We start from the raw sequence: 23,418 nt of genomic DNA, 5'->3' as shown, positions 1-23,418 counted from the left end.
ACCTCGTTTTGTTTAGCTAGAAATCTTTTTCCTTAAATACACGAATTGTGCCTATGAGTTTCCCCTCCCCCACAGTTTCCTCTAGGGGGGGGGGGAGCAAGAATGATCGGTCTCTAATTTAATTTTTAAATGTATGCCAATCCTGCAAACAAGTTTTTTTTAAAAACATTCGTGAAGTATGTGAAAGCGGATTATTATTGTAATTATTTTTAAATTACGAAAGCCTATATTTTAAGACGTTGTAGTCGTCCAGGCCTTGATTTTCTAGCTTTGAATATGGAGTCTCTTCTGATGATGTATTTATGCTTGTCTGAGCAGATTTGTTTAAAATGAATAGTTGAAATTCATGGCATCATACTTCAAATTGAAGTGACTTCTTATTTTGGTGCCCTTACATGAAATCAGTCCATTTCCCGAGTAATTTCCCTGTGTGTTGTGTTCAGGTTTGTCTAGTGTCCCTTTGAAAAATTAAACCGAAAAGTTTTTTCTTCTTCATTAATGATGGAAAGTGAATATGTTGATCTGCAACATCTGAGTCCTGCTGAAGAGATGCTATGTTTTAAATGTACTGTATGCATATTTGTAACAGAAGACTCCAGCTGAAATAGTTTTATATTCTTACAGTGAAATGCAAATTTATTTATGTAATAAAGCAGAATATTAAGTATTTTTTGAAAAGTAGTGTCTGGGTTTACTTTGTAGTGTGTTTAAGTTACGTTATACAGCATAAATTGAGATCACTTATCCCACTGACTTTAAATTCCTCTGAAAATAAACTTTACACCGTGAGAAAGTCTTTAGTTTTATGGCATAACTTTAAGGACTAAATGGGGTAACTAAACAGCATAGTGTAACACTGTAAGCTGCATCTAAAATAATGCAAGTCATTTTTCGTATGCTTGTAGAACAGATTGCTGCATACCCTGCAGATTTTTGAATGGTAGGTTATTTACTGATTTATAAAGTTTATAAACATATCTTTGATAAAATGATTAGAGTTTCAATGTTTAAAATATCAGCATAGATGAACAACCATGATTTCTGCTGTATAAATGGTCCATTTTCTGCAACCCCTTATCCAGTGATGGTTCTCAGTGTGTCATTTGATGTTTTTTCTTAATTTTATTGGTGTAAAATTAAAATTTTTATATCGCTGACACTTGACAGGGTTGCAGCAAAGTTAGGTGGAGGCTCTTGATTTCTGAAGCTATGAGGTTGCTTGTCCATAGCTATTTAAATACAACAGATGACTCGCATTGGGAGAACATTTGTTAATATGTTTTTATTTTTCAATTACCTGTTGCAGAACTTTAGGTTTGTGCACCATAACTCCTAGTCTTGAGTAAAGTTTATCTAACCAATAGATAAATTTACCATTTAATATGTTCTCTTTTCATTAACTGAAATGCACTTTTCAGTGCATATTGCCAAAAGTAGAAGAAAAGATGCACACACATGAACTTTAATGATATCCCATTCTTAATACATAGGCTTTAATATGGAGTTGTCCCACCTTGTGCAGCTGTAATAGGTTCAGCTCTTCTGGGAAGGTTGTCCGCAAGGTTTAGGAGTGTGTTTATGGGGATTTTTGACCATTCTTCCAGGAGAGCATTTATGAGGCACTGATGTTGGATGAGAAGGCCTGGCTTGCAGTCTCTACTGTAATTCACTCCAATGGTGTTCTGTCGGGTTGAGGTAAGGGCCCTGTGCAGGACAGTCAAGTTCCTCTACACCAGACTCGCTCATCCATGTGCACTGGTGCGCGGTCACGTTGGAACAGGAAGGGGCCATCCCCAAACTGTTCCCACAATTTGGAAGCATGAAATGGTATGCCACAGCATGCGTTGTCCCCGCTGTGTGATTTTACGTGGCCTACCATTTTATAGCTGTATTGCTGTTGTTCCCAATTGCTTCCACTTCATTATAATACCACTAACAGTTAAGTGTGGAATATTTAGTAGCGAGGAAATTTCACAAATGGACTTATTGCACAGATGGCATCCTATCACGGTACCATGCTTGAATTCAATGATTTGGAGGGGTGTCCCAATACTTTTGGCAATATAGTGTACCTTTAAAAGTAACATGATTTTAACTTGCCTTATTGTGAAACATATATGCCTATACACATACGTACAAGTAAAACTTTCATATACATGCGTATCGGAGTTTTATTGTTAATAAATTAAATTTAATTAACCTAAATTAAAATGTAAGGTTAGCCAAATATTAACTGGAGATGGTAAGATTTCATCAATCCCATATGGTCCTCACTCAACTGCTGTGACATCTTTTGATTTTTTTGTATAACTTGCCGTTTAGGATTCTGTAGTTCCAGGGAATGTATTTCTTCAAAGAATACGTGACCAATACTATGGTAGTTGAATAACTAAATGTATGATAATGATATTACAGGTTTGTTTCCCTGGAGAGCATAGTGTAGCATCGAGCATTGAATTTCCATGAAAATTTTACCATCTACAGAATGGTAAGACTATGCTTCTAACCACTTAAGCTGGTCAGATTCATAGGGCTAAAGCATATCCTACACAGCACTGGCTTATCACACACAGCCGTGAACCAAAGAAAGCCGCCAATCTCAAGTTACAGCAATATTGCCGTTGACTAGGTTGAGATGAATGGAGCCAGAGGAAGCAGGACAAGCAGATTTCCTTTGCCGTCATGCTGGTATCAGAGCAGCAAACACAATGGAATGTGAGGAACACGTAAGTATACCACAGCCATGGGGGACCTTTGGGCAGATGTGACCTTTACCTCACTCCTCGTTAGTATAGTGGTGAGTATCCCCGCCTGTCACGCGGGAGACCGGGGTTCGATTCCCCGACGGGGAGCGTGCTGCTACTTTTAGCCATGAACCAAAGAAAGCCACCAAACTCAAGTTACAGCAATATTGCCGTTGACTAGGTTGAGATGAATGGAGCCAGAGGAAGCAGGACAATCCAAAAAATGAGGAGCAAAGAAGTAAGAACACATAGGCCCATGCTGTTAAGGCAACAGGCATCGTTCCTTTACAAACATAATGCATTTGGCAACCTTTCGAGCAGCAGGTCCCACCGAGACTTGAACTCGGATCACTGGATTCAAAGCCCAGAGTGCTGGCCATTACACCATGGGACCAAGATAGAATGCCACTGCTTCTTCAGGGTAGCCAATGGACCCCCGTCAACCTTGACTTACCTGGCATGGCATTCCTGCTGGTTCTTAGGGAAACTTTGAGACGTGTCTCATTTTGAATAGAAAACAGCCGACACGTGGAAGAAAATGGAAAATTCTAGCATGTTGGCCCGTTTGGAATCCTTTGTAATGAAATGAAAGCGCTAGATTATCCACATTACAGCAAGGGTCTTAATCGAGCCAAGGAGCCTTCACCATCCCATTCCTTAGGAGATCAGTTTAAATCTCATTTATTATGGTATATTGGGGGAAAGAAAGTAGGGTGTGTGTCCGTATGAAACAGAGAATAGGTGTGAGTCATTCCCAAATCCCCATTTGAATCACTGATCTAAATGAGCAAGCAATAATCGAATGGAACTGTGAAACCAAAATGCAAGATCTCACCAGTAGGTTCATCTTGTCTTAATAGAGATGCTTCCACTGAGTAAAGTTTAATAGATTTCCTTTGCCGTCATGCTGGTATCAGAGCAGCAAACACAATGGAATGTGAGGAACACGTAAGTATACCACAGCCATGGGGGACCTTTGGGCAGATGTGACCTTTACCTCACTCCTCGTTAGTATAGTGGTGAGTATCCCCGCCTGTCACGCGGGAGACCGGGGTTCGATTCCCCGACGGGGAGCGTGCTGCTACTTTTAGCCATGAACCAAAGAAAGCCACCAAACTCAAGTTACAGCAATATTGCCGTTGACTAGGTTGAGATGAATGGAGCCAGAGGAAGCAGGACAATCCAAAAAATGAGGAGCAAAGAAGTAAGAACACATAGGCCCATGCTGTTAAGGCAACAGGCATCGTTCCTTTACACACATAATGCATTTGGCAACCTTTCGAGCAGCAGGTCCCACCGAGACTTGAACTCGGATCACTGGATTCAAAGCCCAGAGTGCTGGCCATTACACCATGGGACCAAGATAGAATGCCGCTGCTTCTTCAGGGTAGCCAATGGACCCCCGTCAACCTTGACTTACCTGGCATGGCATTCCTGCTGGTTCTTAGGGGAACTTTGAGACGTGTCTCATTTTGCATAGAAAACAGCCGACACGTGGAAGAAAATGGAAAATTCTAGCATGTTGGCCCGTTTGGAATCCTTTGTAATGAAATGAAAGCGCTAGATTATCCACATTACAGCAAGGGTCTTAATCGAGCCAAGGAGCCTTCACCATCCCATTCCTTAGGAGATCAGTTTAAATCTCATTTATTATGGTATATTGGGGGAAAGAAAGTAGGGTGTGTGTCCGTATGAAACAGAGAATAGGTGTGAGTCATTCCCAAATCCCCATTTGAATCACTGATCTAAATGAGCAAGCAATAATCGAATGGAACTGTGAAACCAAAATGCAAGATCTCACCAGTAGGTTCATCTTGTCTTAATAGAGATGCTTCCACTGAGTAAAGTTTAATAGATTTCCTTTGCCGTCATGCTGGTATCAGAGCAGCAAACACAATGGAATGTGAGGAACACGTAAGTATACCACAGCCATGGGGGACCTTTGGGCAGATGTGACCTTTACCTCACTCCTCGTTAGTATAGTGGTGAGTATCCCCGCCTGTCACGCGGGAGACCGGGGTTCAATTCCCCGACGGGGAGCGTGCTGCTACTTTTAGCCATGAACCAAAGAAAGCCGCCAATCTCAAGTTACAGCAATATTGCCGTTGACTAGGTTGAGATGAATGGAGCCAGAGGAAGCAGGACAATCCAAAAAATGAGGAGCAAAGAAGTAAGAACACATGGGCCCATGCTGTTAAGGCAACAGGCATCGTTCCTTTACACACATAATGCAGTTGGCAACCTTTCGGGCAGCAGGTCCCACCGAGACTTGAACTCGGATCACTGGATTCAAAGCCCAGAGTGCTGGCCATTACACCATGGGACCAAGATAGAATGCCGCTGCTTCTTCAGGGTAGCCAATGGACCCCCGTCAACCTTGACTTACCTGGCATGGCATTTCTGCTGGTTCTTAGGGGAACTTTGAGACGTGTCTCATTTTGCATAGAAAACAGCCGACACGTGGAAGAAAATGGAAAATTCTAGCATGTTGGCCCGTTTGGAATCATTTGTAATGAAATGAAAGCGCTAGATTATCCGCATTACAGCAAGGGTCTTAATCGAGCCAAGGAGCCTTCACCATCCCATTCCTTAGGAGATCAGTTTAAATCTCATTTATTATGGTATATTGGGGGAAAGAAAGTAGGGTGTGTGTCCGTATGAAACAGAGAATAGGTGTGAGTCATTCCCAAATCCCCATTTGAATCACTGATCTAAATGAGCAAGCAATAATCGAATGGAACTGTGAAACCAAAATGCAAGATCTCACCAGTAGGTTCATCTTGTCTTAATAGAGATGCTTCCACTGAGTAAAGTTTAATAGATTTCCTTTGCCGTCATGCTGGTATCAGAGCAGCAAACACAATGGAATGTGAGGAACACGTAAGTATACCACAGCCATGGGGGACCTTTGGGCAGATGTGACCTTTACCTCACTCCTTGTTAGTATAGTGGTGAGTATCCCCGCCTGTCACGCGGGAGACCGGGGTTCAATTCCCCGACGGGGAGCGTGCTGCTACTTTTAGCCATGAACCAAAGAAAGCCGCCAATCTCAAGTTACAGCAATATTGCCGTTGACTAGGTTGAGATGAATGGAGCCAGAGGAAGCAGGACAATCCAAAAAATGAGGAGCAAAGAAGTAAGAACACATAGGCCCATGCTGTTAAGGCAACAGGCATCGTTCCTTTACACACATAATGCAGTTGGCAACCTTTCGGGCAGCAGGTCCCACCGAGACTTGAACTCGGATCACTGGATTCAAAGCCCAGAGTGCTGGCCATTACACCATGGGACCAAGATAGAATGCCGCTGCTTCTTCAGGGTAGCCAATGGACCCCCGTCAACCTTGACTTACCTGGCATGGCATTCCTGCTGGTTCTTAGGGGAACTTTGAGACGTGTCTCATTTTGCATAGAAAACAGCCGACACGTGGAAGAAAATGGAAAATTCTAGCATGTTGGCCCGTTTGGAATCCTTTGTAATGAAATGAAAGCGCTAGATTATCCGCATTACAGCAAGGGTCTTAATCGAGCCAAGGAGCCTTCACCATCCCATTCCTTAGGAGATCAGTTTAAATCTCATTTATTATGGTATATTGGGGGAAAGAAAGTAGGGTGTGTGTCCGTATGAAACAGAGAATAGGTGTGAGTCATTCCCAAATCCCCATTTGAATCACTGATCTAAATGAGCAAGCAATAATCGAATGGAACTGTGAAACCAAAATGCAAGATCTCACCAGTAGGTTCATCTTGTCTTAATAGAGATGCTTCCACTGAGTAAAGTTTAATAGATTTCCTTTGCCGTCATGCTGGTATCAGAGCAGCAAACACAATGGAATGTGAGGAACACGTAAGTATACCACAGCCATGGGGGACCTTTGGGCAGATGTGACCTTTACCTCACTCCTCGTTAGTATAGTGGTCAGTATCCCCGCCTGTCACGCGGGAGACCGGGGTTCAATTCCCCGACGGGGAGCGTGCTGCTACTTTTAGCCATGAACCAAAGAAAGCCGCCAATCTCAAGTTACAGCAATATTGCCGTTGACTAGGTTGAGATGAATGGAGCCAGAGGAAGCAGGACAATCCAAAAAATGAGGAGCAAAGAAGTAAGAACACATAGGCCCATGCTGTTAAGGCAACAGGCATCGTTCCTTTACACACATAATGCAGTTGGCAACCTTTCGGGCAGCAGGTCCCACCGAGACTTGAACTCGGATCACTGGATTCAAAGCCCAGAGTGCTGGCCATTACACCATGGGACCAAGATAGAATGCCGCTGCTTCTTCAGGGTAGCCAATGGACCCCCGTCAACCTTGACTTACCTGGCATGGCATTCCTGCTGGTTCTTAGGGGAACTTTGAGATGTGTCTCATTTTGCATAGAAAACAGCCGACACGTGGAAGAAAATGGAAAATTCTAGCATGTTGGCCCGTTTGGAATCCTTTGTAATGACATGAAAGCGCTAGATTATCCGCATTACAGCAAGAGTCTTAATCGAGCCAAGGAGCCTTCACCATCCCATTATTTAGGAGATCAGTTTAAATCTCATTTATTATGGTATATTGGGGGAAAGAAAGTAGGGTGTGTGTTCGTATGAAACAGAGAATAGGTGTGAGTCATTCCCAAATCCCCATTTGAATCACTGATCTAAATGAGCAAGCAATAATCGAATGGAACTGTGAAACCAAAATGCAAGATCTCACCAGTAGGTTCATCTTGTCTTAATAGAGATGCTTCCACTGAGTAAAGTTTAATAGATTTCCTTTGCCGTCATGCTGGTATCAGAGCAGCAAACACAATGGAATGTGAGGAACACGTAAGTATACCACAGCCATGGGGGACCTTTGGGCACATGTGACCTTTGCCTCACTCCTCGTTAGTATAGTGGTGAGTATCCCCGCCTGTCACGCGGGAGACCGGGGTTCGATTCCCCGACGGGGAGCGTGCTGCTACTTTTAGCCATGAACCAAAGAAAGCCGTCAAACTCAAGTTACAGCAATATTGCCGTTGACTAGCTTGAGATGAATGGAGCCAGAGGAAGCAGGACAATCCAAAAAATGAGGAGGAAAGAAGTAAGAACACATAGGCCCATGCTGTTAAGGCAACAGGCATCGTTCCTTTACACACATAATGCAGTTGGCAACCTTTCGGGCAGCAGGTCCCACCAAGACTTGAACTCGGATCACTGGATTCAAAGCCCAGAGTGCTGGCCATTACACCATGGGACCAAGATAGAATGCCGCTGCTTCTTCAGGGTAGCCAATGGACCCCCGTCAACCTTGACTTACCTGGCATGGCATTCCTGCTGGTTCTTAGGGGAACTTTGAGACGTGTCTCATTTTGCATAGAAAACAGCCGACACGTGGAAGAAAATGGAAAATTCTAGCATGTTGGCCCGTTTGGAATCCTTTGTAATGAAATGAAAGCGCTAGATTATCCGCATTACAGCAAGGGTCTTAATCGAGCCAAGGAGCCTTCTCCATCCCATTCCTTAGGAGATCAGTTTAAATCTCATTTATTATGGTATATTGGGGGAAAGAAAGTAGGGTGTGTGTCCGTATGAAACAGAGAATAGGTGTGAGTCATTCCCAAATCCCCATTTGAATCACTGATCTAAATGAGCAAGCAATAATCGAATGGAACTGTGAAACCAAAATGCAAGATCTCACCAGTAGGTTCATCTTGTCTTAATAGAGATGCTTCCACTGAGTAAAGTTTAATAGATTTCCTTTGCCGTCATGCTGGTATCAGAGCAGCAAACACAATGGAATGTGAGGAACACGTAAGTATACCACAGCCATGGGGGACCTTTGGGCACATGTGACCTTTGCCTCACTCCTCGTTAGTATAGTGGTGAGTATCCCCGCCTGTCACGCGGGAGACCGGGGTTCGATTCCCCGACGGGGAGCGTGCTGCTACTTTTAGCCATGAACCAAAGAAAGCCGCCAAACTCAAGTTACAGCAATATTGCCGTTGACTAGGTTGAGATGAATGGAGCCAGAGGAAGCAGGACAATCCAAAAAATGAGGAGCAAAGAAGTAAGAACACATAGGCCCATGCTGTTAAGGCAACAGGCATCGTTCCTTTACACACATAATGCAGTTGGCAACCTTTCGGGCAGCAGGTCCCACCGAGACTTGAACTCGGATCACTGGATTCAAAGCCCAGAGTGCTGGCCATTACACCATGGGACCAAGATAGAATGCCGCTGCTTCTTCAGGGTAGCCAATGGACCCCCGTCAACCTTGACTTACCTGGCATGGCATTCCTGCTGGTTCTTAGGGGAACTTTGAGACGTGTCTCATTTTGCATAGAAAACAGCCGACACGTGGAAGAAAATGGAAAATTCTAGCATGTTGGCCCGTTTGGAATCCTTTGTAATGAAATGAAAGCGCTAGATTATCCGCATTACAGCAAGGGTCTTAATCGAGCCAAGGAGCCTTCTCCATCCCATTCCTTAGGAGATCAGTTTAAATCTCATTTATTATGGTATATTGGGGGAAAGAAAGTAGGGTGTGTGTCCGTATGAAACAGAGAATAGGTGTGAGTCATTCCCAAATCCCCATTTGAATCACTGATCTAAATGAGCAAGCAATAATCGAATGGAACTGTGAAACCAAAATGCAAGATCTCACCAGTAGGTTCATCTTGTCTTAATAGAGATGCTTCCACTGAGTAAAGTTTAATAGATTTCCTTTACCGTCATGCTGGTATCAGAGCAGCAAACACAATGGAATGTGAGGAACACGTAAGTATACCACAGCCATGGGGGACCTTTGGGCACATGTGACCTTTGCCTCACTCCTCGTTAGTATAGTGGTGAGTATCCCCGCCTGTCACGCGGGAGACCGGGGTTCGATTCCCCGACGGGGAGCGTGCTGCTACTTTTAGCCATGAACCAAAGAAAGCCGCCAAACTCAAGTTACAGCAATATTGCCGTTGACTAGGTTGAGATGAATGGAGCCAGAGGAAGCAGGACAATCCAAAAAATGAGGAGCAAAGAAGTAAGAACACATAGGCCCATGCTGTTAAGGCAACAGGCATCGTTCCTTTACACACATAATGCAGCTGGCAACCTTTCGGGCAGCAGGTCCCACCGAGACTTGAACTCGGATCACTGGATTCAAAGCCAAGAGTGCTGGCCATTACACCATGGGACCAAGATAGAATGCCGCTGCTTCTTCAGGGTAGCCAATGGACCCCCGTCAACCTTGACTTACCTGGCATGGCATTCCTGCTGGTTCTTAGGGGAACTTTGAGACGGGTCTCATTTTGCATAAAAAACAGCCGACACGTGGAAGGAAATGGAAAATTCTAGCATGTTGGCCCGTTTGGAATCCTTTGTAATGAAATGAAAGCGCTAGATTATCCGCATTACAGCAAGGGTCTTAATCGAGCCAAGGAGCCTTCACCATCCCATTCCTTAGGAGATCAGTTTAAATCTCATTTATTATGGAATATTGGGGGAAAGAAAGTAGGGTGTGTGTTCGTATGAAACAGAGAATAGGTGTGAGTCATTCCCAAATCCCCATTTGAATCACTGATCTAAATGAGCAAGCAATAATCAAATGGAACTGTGAAACCAAAATGCAAGATCTCACCAGTAAGTTCATCTTGTCTTAATAGAGATGCTTCCACTGAGTAAAGTTTAATAGATTTCCTTTGCCGTCATGCTGGTATCAGAGCAGCAAACACAATGGAATGTGAGGAACACGTAAGTATACCACAGCCATGGGGGACCTTTGGGCAGATGTGAGCTTTGCCTCACTCCTCGTTAGTATAGTGGTGAGTATCCCTGCCTGTCACGTGGGAGACCGGGGTTTGATTCCCCGACGGGGAGCGTGCTGCTACTTTTAGCCATGAACCAAAGAAAGCCGCCAAACTCAAGTTACAGCAATATTGCCGTTGAGTAGGTTGAGATGAATGGAGCCAGAGGAAGCAGGACAATCCAAAAAATGAGGGGCAAAGAAGTAAGAACACATAGGCCCATGCTGTTAAGGCAACAGCCATCATTCCTTTACACACATAATGCAGTTGGCAACCTTCCGGGCAGCAGGTCCCACCGAGACTTGAACTAGGATCACTGGATTCAAAACCAAGAGTGCTGGCCATTACACCATGGGACCAAGATAGAATGCCGCTGCTTCTTCAGGGTAGCCAATGGACCCCCGTCAACCTTGACTTACCTGGCATGGCATTCCTGCTGGTTCTTAGGGGAACTTTGAGACGTGTCTCATTTTGCATAGAAAACAGCCGACACGTGGAAGAAAATGGAAAATTCTAGCATGTTGGCCCGTTTGGAATCCTTTGTAATGAAATGAAAGCGCTAGATTATCCACATTACAGCAAGGGTCTTAATCGAGCCAAGGAGCCTTCACCATCCCATTCCTTAGGAGATCAGTTTAAATCTCATTTATTATGGTATATTGGGGGAAAGAAAGTAGGGTGTGTGTCCGTATGAAACAGAGAATAGGTGTGAGTCATTCCCAAATCCCCATTTGAATCACTGATCTAAATGAGCAAGCAATAATCGAATGGAACTGTGAAACCAAAATGCAAGATCTCACCAGTAGGTTCATCTTGTCTTAATAGAGATGCTTCCACTGAGTAAAGTTTAATAGATTTCGTTTGCCGTCATGCTGGTATCAGAGCAGCAAACACAATGGAATGTGAGGAACACGTAAGTATACCACAGCCATGGGGGACCTTTGGGCAGATGTGACCTTTACCTCCCTCCTCGTTAGTATAGTGGTGAGTATCCCCGCCTGTCACGCGGGAGACCGGGGTTCGATTCCCCGACGGGGAGCGTGCTGCTACTTTTAGCCATGAACCAAAGAAAGCCGCCAAACTCAAGTTACAGCAATATTGCCGTTGACTAGGTTGAGATGAATGGAGCCAGAGGAAGCAGGACAATCCAAAAAATAAGGAGCAAAGAAGTAAGAACACATATGCCCATGCTGTTAAGGCAACAGGCATTGTTCCTTTACACACATAATGCAGTTGGCAACCTTTCGAGCAGCAGGTCCCACCGAGACTTGAACTCGGATCACTGGATTCAAAGCCCAGAGTGCAGCCCATTACACCATGGGACCAAGATAGAATGCCGCTGCTTCTTCAGGGTAGCCAATGGACCCCCGTAAACCTTGACTTACCTGGCATGGGATTCCTGCTGGTTCTTAGGGGAACTTTGAGACGTGTCTCATTTTGCATAGAAAACAGCCGAGACGTGGAAGAAAATGGAAAATTCTAGCATGTTGGCCCGTTTGGAATCCTTTGTAATGAAATGAAAGCGCTAGATTATCCACATTACAGCAAGGGTCTTAATCGAGCCAAGGAGCCTTCACCATCCCATTCCTTAGGAGATCAGTTTAAATCTCATTTATTATGGTATATTGGGGGAAAGAAAGTAGGGTGTGTGTCCATATGAAACAGAGAATAGGTGTGAGTCATTCCCAAATCCCCATTTGAATCACTGATCTAAATGAGCAAGCAATAATCGAATGGAACTGTGAAACCAAAATGCAAGATCTCACCAGTAGGTTCATCTTGTCTTAATAGAGATGCTTCCACTGAGTAAAGTTTAATAGATTTCCTTTGCCGTCATGCTGGTATCAGAGCAGCAAACACAATGGAATGTGAGGAACACGTAAGTATACCACAGCCATGGGGGACCTTTGGGCACATGTGACCTTTGCCTCACTCCTCGTTAGTATAGTGGTGAGTATCCCCGCCTGTCACGCGGGAGACGTGGGTTCGATTCCCCGACGGGGAGCGTGCTGCTACTTTTAGCCATGAACCAAAGAAAGCCGTCAAACTCAAGTTACAGCAATATTGCCGTTGACTAGGTTGAGATGAATGGAGCCAGAGGAAGTAGGACAATCCAAAAAATGAGGAGCAAAGAAATAAGAACACTTAGGCCCATGCTGTTAAGGCAACAGGCATCGTTCCTTTACACACATAATGCAGTTGGCAACCTTTCGGGCAGCAGGTCCCACCGAGACTTGAACTCAGATCACTGGATTCAAAGCCCAGAGTGCTGGCCATTACACCATGGGACCAAGATAGAATGCCGCTGCTTCTTCAGGGTAGCCAATGGACCCCCGTCAACCTTTACTTACCTGGCATGGCATTCCTGCTGGTTCTTAGGGGAACTTTGAGACGTGTCTCATTTTGCATAGAAAACAGCCGACACGTGGAAGAAAATGGAAAATTCTAGCATGTTGGCCCGTTTGGAATCCTTTGTAATGAAATGAAAGCGCTAGATTATCCACATTACAGCAAGGGTCTTAATCGAGCCAAGGAGCCTTCACCATCCCATTCCTTAGGAGATCAGTTTAAATCTCATTTATTATGGTATATTGGGGGAAAGAAAGTAGGGTGTGTGTCCGTATGAAACAGAGAATAGGTGTGAGTCATTCCCAAATCCCCATTTGAATCACTGATCTAAATGAGCAAGCAATAATCGAATGGAACTGTGAAACCAAAATGCAAGATCTCACCAGTAGGTTCATCTTGTCTTAATAGAGATGCTTCCACTGAGTAAAGTTTAATAGATTTCGTTTGCCGTCATGCTGGTATCAGAGCAGCAAACACAATGGAATGTGAGGAACACGTAAGTATACCACAGCCATGGGGGACCTTTGGGCAGATGTGACCTTTACCTCCCTCCTCGTTAGTATAGTGGTGAGTATCCCCGCCTGTCACGCGGGAGACCGGGGTTCGATTCCCCGACGGGGAGCGTGCTGCTACTTTTAGCCATGAACCAAAGAAAGCCGCCAAACTCAAGTTACAGCAATATTGCCGTTGACTAGGTTGAGATGAATGGAGCCAGAGGAAGCAGGACAATCCAAAAAATAAGGAGCAAAGAAGTAAGAACACATATGCCCATGCTGTTAAGGCAACAGGCATTGTTCCTTTACACACATAATGCAGTTGGCAACCTTTCGAGCAGCAGGTCCCACCGAGACTTGAACTCGGATCACTGGATTCAAAGCCCAGAGTGCTGGCCATTACACCATGGGACCAAGATAGAATGCCGCTGCTTCTTCAGGGTAGCCAATGGACCCCCGTCAACCTTGACTTACCTGGCATGGCATTCCTGCTGGTTCTTAGGGGAACTTTGAGACGTGTCTCATTTTGCATAGAAAACAGCCGACACGTGGAAGAAAATGGAAAATTCTAGCATGTTGGCCCGTTTGGAATCCTTTGTAATGAAATGAAAGCGCTAGATTATCCGCATTACAGCAAGGGTCTTAATCGAGCCAAGGAGCCTTCACCATCCCATTCCTTAGGAGATCAGTTTAAATCTCATTTATTATGGTATATTGGGGGAAAGAAAGTAGGGTGTGTGTCCGTATGAAACAGAGAATAGGTGTGAGTCATTCCCAAATCCCCATTTGAATCACTGATCTAAATGAGCAAGCAATAATCGAATGGAACTGTGAAACCAAAATGCAAGATCTCACCAGTAGGTTCATCTTGTCTTAATAGAGATGCTTCCACTGAGTAAAGTTTAATAGATTTCGTTTGCCGTCATGCTGGTATCAGAGCAGCAAACACAATGGAATGTGAGGAACACGTAAGTATACCACAGCCATGGGGGACCTTTGGGCAGATGTGACCTTTACCTCCCTCCTCGTTAGTATAGTGGTGAGTATCCCCGCCTGTCACGCGGGAGACCGGGGTTCGATTCCCCGACGGGGAGCGTGCTGCTACTTTTAGCCATGAACCAAAGAAAGCCGCCAAACTCAAGTTACAGCAATATTGCCGTTGACTAGGTTGAGATGAATGGAGCCAGAGGAAGCAGGACAATCCAAAAAATAAGGAGCAAAGAAGTAAGAACACATATGCCCATGCTGTTAAGGCAACAGGCATTGTTCCTTTACACACATAATGCAGTTGGCAACCTTTCGAGCAGCAGGTCCCACCGAGACTTGAACTCGGATCACTGGATTCAAAGCCCAGAGTGCAGCCCATTACACCATGGGACCAAGATAGAATGCCGCTGCTTCTTCAGGGTAGCCAATGGACCCCCGTCAACCTTGACTTACCTGGCATGGCATTCCTGCTGGTTCTTAGGGGAACTTTGAGACGTGTCTCATTTTGCATAGAAAACAGCCGACACGTGGAAGAAAATGGAAAATTCTAGCATGTTGGCCCGTTTGGAATCCTTTGTAATGAAATGAAAGCGCTAGATTATCCGCATTACAGCAAGGGTCTTAATCGAGCCAAGGAGCCTTCACCATCCCATTCCTTAGGAGATCAGTTTAAATCTCATTTATTATGGTATATTGGGGGAAAGAAAGTAGGGTGTGTGTCCGTATGAAACAGAGAATAGGTGTGAGTCATTCCCAAATCCCCATTTGAATCACTGATCTAAATGAGCAAGCAATAATCGAATGGAACTGTGAAACCAAAATGCAAGATCTCACCAGTAGGTTCATCTTGTCTTAATAGAGATGCTTCCACTGAGTAAAGTTTAATAGATTTCCTTTGCCGTCATGCTGGTATCAGAGCAGCAAACACAATGGAATGTGAGGAACACGTAAGTATACCACAGCCATGGGGGACCTTTGGGCACATGTGACCTTTGCCTCACTCCTCGTTAGTATAGTGGTGAGTATCCCCGCCTGTCACGCGGGAGACCGGGGTTCGATTCCCCGACGGGGAGCGTGCTGCTACTTTTAGCCATGAACCAAAGAAAGCCGTCAAACTCAAGTTACAGCAATATTGCCGTTGACTAGGTTGAGATGAATGGAGCCAGAGGAAGTAGGACAATCCAAAAAATGAGGAGCAAAGAAGTAAGAACACTTAGGCCCATGCTGTTAAGGCAACAGGCATCGTTCCTTTACACACATAATGCAGTTGGCAACCTTTCGGGCAGCAGGTCCCACCGAGACTTGAACTCGGATCACTGGATTCAAAGCCCAGAGTGCTGGCCATTACACCATGGGACCAAGATAGAATGCCGCTGCTTCTTCAGGGTAGCCAATGGACCCCCGTCAACCTTGACTTACCTGGCATGGCATTCCTGCTGGTTCTTAGGGGAACTTTGAGACGTGTCTCATTTTGCATAGAAAACAGCCGACACGTGGAAGAAAATGGAAAATTCTAGCATGTTGGCCCGTTTGGAATCCTTTGTAATGAAATGAAAGCGCTAGATTATCCACATTACAGCAAGGGTCTTAATCGAGCCAAGGAGCCTTCACCATCCCATTCCTTAGGAGATCAGTTTAAATCTCATTTATTATGGTATATTGGGGGAAAGAAAGTAGGGTGTGTGTCCGTATGAAACAGAGAATAGGTGTGAGTCATTCCCAAATCCCCATTTGAATCACTGATCTAAATGAGCAAGCAATAATCGAATGGAACTGTGAAACCAAAATGCAAGATCTCACCAGTAGGTTCATCTTGTCTTAATAGAGATGCTTCCACTGAGTAAAGTTTAATAGATTTCGTTTGCCGTCATGCTGGTATCAGAGCAGCAAACACAATGGAATGTGAGGAACACGTAAGTATACCACAGCCATGGGGGACCTTTGGGCAGATGTGACCTTTACCTCCCTCCTCGTTAGTATAGTGGTGAGTATCCCCGCCTGTCACGCGGGAGACCGGGGTTCGATTCCCCGACGGGGAGCGTGCTGCTACTTTTAGCCATGAACCAAAGAAAGCCGCCAAACTCAAGTTACAGCAATATTGCCGTTGACTAGGTTGAGATGAATGGAGCCAGAGGAAGCAGGACAATCCAAAAAATAAGGAGCAAAGAAGTAAGAACACATATGCCCATGCTGTTAAGGCAACAGGCATTGTTCCTTTACACACATAATGCAGTTGGCAACCTTTCGAGCAGCAGGTCCCACCGAGACTTGAACTCGGATCACTGGATTCAAAGCCCAGAGTGCTGGCCATTACACCATGGGACCAAGATAGAATGCCGCTGCTTCTTCAGGGTAGCCAATGGACCCCCGTCAACCTTGACTTACCTGGCATGGCATTCCTGCTGGTTCTTAGGGGAACTTTGAGACGTGTCTCATTTTGCATAGAAAACAGCCGACACGTGGAAGAAAATGGAAAATTCTAGCATGTTGGCCCGTTTGGAATCCTTTGTAATGAAATGAAAGCGCTAGATTATCCGCATTACAGCAAGGGTCTTAATCGAGCCAAGGAGCCTTCACCATCCCATTCCTTAGGAGATCAGTTTAAATCTCATTTATTATGGTATATTGGGGGAAAGAAAGTAGGGTGTGTGTCCGTATGAAACAGAGAATAGGTGTGAGTCATTCCCAAATCCCCATTTGAATCACTGATCTAAATGAGCAAGCAATAATCGAATGGAACTGTGAAACCAAAATGCAAGATCTCACCAGTAGGTTCATCTTGTCTTAATAGAGATGCTTCCACTGAGTAAAGTTTAATAGATTTCCTTTGCCGTCATGCTGGTATCAGAGCAGCAAACACAATGGAATGTGAGGAACACGTAAGTATACCACAGCCATGGGGGACCTTTGGGCAGATGTGACCTTTACCTCACTCCTCGTTAGTATAGTGGTGAGTATCCCCGCCTGTCACGCGGGAGACCGGGGTTCGATTCTCCGACGGGGAGCGTGCTGCTACTTTTACCCATGAACCAAAGAAAGCCGTCAAACTCAAGTTACAGCAATATTGCCGTTGACTAGGTTGAGATGAATGGAGCCAGAGGAAGCAGGACAATCCAAAAAATGAGGAGCAAAGAAGTAAGAACACATAGGCCCATGCTGTTAAGGCAACAGGCATCGTTCCTTTACACACATAATGCAGTTGGCAACCTTTCGGGCAGCAGGTCCCACCAAGACTTGAACTCGGATCACTGGATTCAAAGCCCAGAGTGCTGGCCATTACACCATGGGACCAAGATAGAATGCCGCTGCTTCTTCAGGGTAGCCAATGGACCCCCGTCAACCTTGACTTACCTGGCATGGCATTCCTGCTGGTTCTTAGGGGAACTTTGAGACGTGTCTCATTTTGCATAGAAAACAGCCGACACGTGGAAGAAAATGGAAAATTCTAGCATGTTGGCCCGTTTGGAATCCTTTGTAATGAAATGAAAGCGCTAGATTACCTCCATTACAGCAAGGGTCTTAATCGAGCCAAGGAGCCTTCACCATCCCATTCCTTAGGAGATCAGTTTAAATCTCATTTATTATGGTATATTGGGGGAAAGAAAGTAGGGTGTGTGTCCATATGAAACAGAGAATAGGTGTGAGTCATTCCCAAATCCCCATTTGAATCACTGATCTAAATGAGCAAGCAATAATCGAATGGAACTGTGAAACCAAAATGCAAGATCTCACCAGTAGGTTCATCTTGTCTTAATAGAGATGCTTCCACTGAGTAAAGTTTAATAGATTTCCTTTGCCGTCATGCTGGTATCAGAGCAGCAAACACAATGGAATGTGAGGAACACGTAAGTATACCACAGCCATGGGGGACCTTTGGGCAGATGTGACCTTTACCTCACTCCTCGTTAGTATAGTGGTGAGTATCCCCGCCTGTCACGCGGGAGACCGGGGTTCGATTCCCCGACGGGGAGCGTGCTGCTACTTTTAGCCATGAACCAAAGAAAGCCGTCAAACTCAAGTTACAGCAATATTGCCGTTGACTAGGTTGAGATGAATGGAGCCAGAGGAAGCAGGACAATCCAAAAAATGAGGAGCAAAGAAGTAAGAACACATAGGCCCATGCTGTTAAGGCAACAGGCATCGTTCCTTTACACACATAATGCAGTTGGCAACCTTTCGAGCAGCAGGTCCCACCAAGACTTGAACTCGGATCACTGGATTCAAAGCCCAGAGTGCTGGCCATTACACCATGGGACCAAGATAGAATGCCGCTGCTTCTTCAGGGTAGCCAATGGACCCCCGTCAACCTTGACTTACCTGGCATGGCATTCCTGCTGGTTCTTAGGGGAACTTTGAGACGTGTCTCATTTTGCATAGAAAACAGCCGACACGTGGAAGAAAATGGAAAATTCTAGCATGTTGGCCCGTTTGGAATCCTTTGTAATGAAATGAAAGCGCTAGATTATCTGCATTACAGCAAGGGTCTTAATCGAGCCAAGGAGCCTTCTCCATCCCATTCCTTAGGAGATCAGTTTAAATCTCATTTATTATGGTATATTGGGGGAAAGAAAGTAGGGTGTGTGTCCGTATGAAACAGAGAATAGGTGTGAGTCATTCCCAAATCCCCATTTGAATCACTGATCTAAATGAGCAAGCAATAATCGAATGGAACTGTGAAACCAAAATGCAAGATCTCACCAGTAGGTTCATCTTGTCTTAATAGAGATGCTTCCACTGAGTAAAGTTTAATAGATTTCCTTTGCCGTCATGCTGGTATCAGAGCAGCAAACACAATGGAATGTGAGGAACACGTAAGTATACCACAGCCATGGGGGACCTTTGGGCAGATGTGACCTTTACCTCACTCCTCGTTAGTATAGTGGTGAGTATCCCCGCCTGTCACGCGGGAGACCGGGGTTCGATTCCCTGACGGGGAGCGTGCTGCTACTTTTAGCCATGAACCAAAGAAAGCCGCCAAACTCAAGTTACAGCAATATTGCCGTTGACTAGGTTGAGATGAATGGAGCTAGAGGAAGCAGGACAATCCAAAAAATGAGGAGCAAAGAAGTAAGAACACATAGGCCCATGCTGTTAAGGCAACAGGCATCGTTCCTTTACACACATAATGCAGTTGGCAACCTTTCGGGCAGCAGGTCCCACCGAGACTTGAACTCGGATCACTGGATTCAAAGCCCAGAGTGCTGGCCATTACACCATGGGACCAAGATAGAATGCCGCTGCTTCTTCAGGGTAGCCAATGGACCCCCGTCAACCTTGACTTACCTGGCATGGCATTCCTGCTGGTTCTTAGGGGAACTTTGAGACGTGTCTCATTTTGCATAGAAAACAGCCGACACGTGGAAGAAAATGGAAAATTCTAGCATGTTGGCCCGTTTGGAATCCTTTGTAATGAAATGAAAGCGCTAGATTATCTGCATTACATCAAGGGTCTTAATCGAGCCAAGGAGCCTTCTCCATCCCATTCCTTAGGAGATCAGTTTAAATCTCATTTATTATGGTATATTGGGGGAAAGAAAGTAGGGTGTGTGTCCGTATGAAACAGAGAATAGGTGTGAGTCATTCCCAAATCCCCATTTGAATCACTGATCTAAATGAGCAAGCAATAATCGAATGGAACTGTGAAACCAAAATGCAAGGTCTCACCAGTAGGTTCATCTTGTCTTAATAGAGATGCTTCCACTGAGTAAAGTTTAATAGATTTCCTTTACCGTCATGCTGGTATCAGAGCAGCAAACACAATGGAATGTGAGGAACACGTAAGTATACCACAGCCATGGGGGACCTTTGGGCAGATGTGACCTTTACCTCACTCCTCGTTAGTATAGTGGTGAGTATCCCCGCCTGTCACGCGGGAGACCGGGGTTCGATTCCCTGACGGGGAGCGTGCTGCTACTTTTAGCCATGAACCAAAGAAAGCCGCCAAACTCAAGTTACAGCAATATTGCCGTTGACTAGGTTGAGATGAATGGAGCTAGAGGAAGCAGGACAATCCAAAAAATGAGGAGCAAAGAAGTAAGAACACATAGGCCCATGCTGTTAAGGCAACAGGCATCATTCCTTTACACACATAATGCAGTTGGCAACCTTTCGGGCAGCAGGTCCCACCGAGACTTGAACTCGGATCACTGGATTCAAAGCCCAGAGTGCTGGCCATTACACCATGGGACCAAGATAGAATGCCGCTGCTTCTTCAGGGTAGCCAATGGACCCCCGTCAACCTTGACTTACCTGGCATGGCATTCCTGCTGGTTCTTAGGGGAACTTTGAGACGTGTCTCATTTTGCATAGAAAACAGCCGACAACGTGGAAGAAAATGGAAAATTCTAGCATGTTGGCCCGTTTGGAATCCTTTGTAATGAAATGAAAGCGCTAGATTATCCGCATTACAGCAAGGGTCTTAATCGAGCCAAGGAGCCTTCACCATCCCATTATTTAGGAGATCAGTTTAAATCTCATTTATTATGGTATATTGGGGGAAAGAAAGTAGGGTGTGTGTCCGTATGAAACAGAGAATAGGTGTGAGTCATTCCCAAATCCCCATTTGAATCACTGATCTAAATGAGCAAGCAATAATCGAATGGAACTGTGAAACCAAAATGCAAGATCTCACCAGTAGGTTCATCTTGTCTTAATAGAGATGCTTCCACTGAGTAAAGTTTAATAGATTTCCTTTGCCGTCATGCTGGTATCAGAGCAGCAAACACAATGGAATGTGAGGAACACGTAAGTATACCACAGCCATGGGGGACCTTTGGGCAGATGTGACCTTTACCTCACTCCTCGTTAGTATAGTGGTGAGTATCCCCGCCTGTCACGCGGGAGACCGGGGTTCGATTCCCCGACGGGGAGCGTGCTGCTACTTTTAGCCATGAACCAAAGAAAGCCGTCAAACTCAAGTTACAGCAATATTGCCGTTGACTAGGTTGAGATGAATGGCGCCAGAGGAAGCAGGACAATCCAAAAAATGAGGAGCAAAGAAGTAAGAACACATAGGCCCATGCTGTTAAGGCAACAGGCATCGTTCCTTTACACACATAATGCAGTTGGCGACCTTTCGGGCAACAGGTCCCACCGAGACTTGAACTCGGATCACTGGATTCAAAGCCCAGAGTGCTGGCCATTACACCATGGGACCAAGATAGAATGGCGCTGCTTCTTCAGGGTAGCCAATGGACCCCCGTCAACCTTGACTTACCTGGCATGGCATTCCTGCTGGTTCTTAGGGGAACTTTGAGACGTGTCTCATTTTGCATAGAAAACAGCCGACACGTGGAAGAAAATGGAAAATTCTAGCATGTTGGCCCGTTTGGAATCCTTTGTAATGAAATGAAAGCGCTAGATTATCTGCATTACAGCAAGGGTCTTAATCGAGCCAAGGAGCCTTCTCCATCCCATTCCTTAGGAGATCAGTTTAAATCTCATTTATTATGGTATATTGGGGGAAAGAAAGTAGGGTGTGTGTCCGTATGAAACAGAGAATAGGTGTGAGTCATTCCCAAATCCCCATTTGAATCTCTGATCTAAATGAGCAAGCAATAATCGAATGGAACTGTGAAACCAAAATGCAAGATCTCACCAGTAGGTTCATCTTGTCTTAATAGAGATGCTTCCACTGAGTAAAGTTTAATAGATTTCCTTTGCCGTCATGCTGGTATCAGAGCAGCAAACACAATGGAATGTGAGGAACACGTAAGTATACCACAGCCATGGGGGACCTTTGGGCAGATGTGACCTTTACCTCACTCCTCGTTAGTATAGTGGTGAGTATCCCCGCCTGTCACGCGGGAGACCGGGGTTCGATTCCCCGACGGGGAGCGTGCTGCTACTTTTAGCCATGAACCAAAGAAAGCCGTCAAACTCAAGTTACAGCAATATTGCCGTTGACTAGGTTGAGATGAATGGAGCCAGAGGAAGCAGGACAAACCCAAAAATGTGGAGCAAAGAAGTAAGAACACATAGGCCCATGCTGTTAAGGCAACAGGCATCGTTCCTTTACACACATAATGCAGTTGGCGACCTTTCGGGCAACAGGTCCCACCGAGACTTGAACTCGGATCACTGGATTCAAAGCCCAGAGTGCTGGCCATTACACCATGGGACCAAGATAGAATGCCGCTGCTTCTTCAGGGTAGCCAATGGACCCCCGTCAACCTTGACTTACCTGGCATGGCATTCCTGCTGGTTCTTAGGGGAACTTTGAGACGTGTCTCATTTTGCATAGAAAACAGCCGACACGTGGAAGAAAATGGAAAATTCTAGCATGTTGGCCCGTTTGGAATCCTTTGTAATGAAATGAAAGCGCTAGATTATCCGCATTACAGCAAGGGTCTTAATCGAGCCAAGGAGCCTTCACCATCCCATTCCTTAGGAGATCAGTTTAAATCTCATTTATTATGGTATATTGGGGGAAAGAAAGTAGGGTGTGTGTCCGTATGAAACAGAGAATAGGTGTGAGTCATTCCCAAATCCCCATTTGAATCACTGATCTAAATGAGCAAGCAATAATCGAATGGAACTGTGAAACCAAAATGCAAGATCTCACCAGTAGGTTCATCTTGTCTTAATAGAGATGCTTCCACTGAGTAAAGTTTAATAGATTTCCTTTGCCGTCATGCTGGTATCAGAGCAGCAAACACAATGGAATGTGAGGAACACGTAAGTATACCACAGCCATGGGGGACCTTTGGGCAGATGTGACCTTTACCTCACTCCTCGTTAGTATAGTGGTGAGTATCCCCGCCTGTCACGCGGGAGACCGGGGTTCGATTACCCGACGGGGAGCGTGCTGCTACTTTTAGCCATGAACCAAAGAAAGCCGCCAAACTCAAGTTACAGCAATATTGTCGTTGACTAGGTTGAGATGAATGGAGCCAGAGGAAGCAGGACAATCCAAAAAATGAGGAGCAAAGAAGTAAGAACACATAGGCCCATGCTGTTAAGGCAACAGGCATCGTTCCTTTACACACATAATGCAGTTGGCAACCTTTCGGGCAGCAGGTCCCACCGAGACTTGAACTCGGATCACTGGATTCAAAGCCCAGAGTGCTGGCCATTACACCA

The sequence above is a fragment of the Brienomyrus brachyistius genome, chromosome 1 (assembly GCF_023856365.1).
Source record: "Brienomyrus brachyistius isolate T26 chromosome 1, BBRACH_0.4, whole genome shotgun sequence".
NCBI lineage: Eukaryota > Metazoa > Chordata > Actinopteri > Osteoglossiformes > Mormyridae > Brienomyrus > Brienomyrus brachyistius.
The sequence above is the reverse complement of the archived record's forward strand: the minus strand, read 5'-3'. Positions refer to the sequence as shown.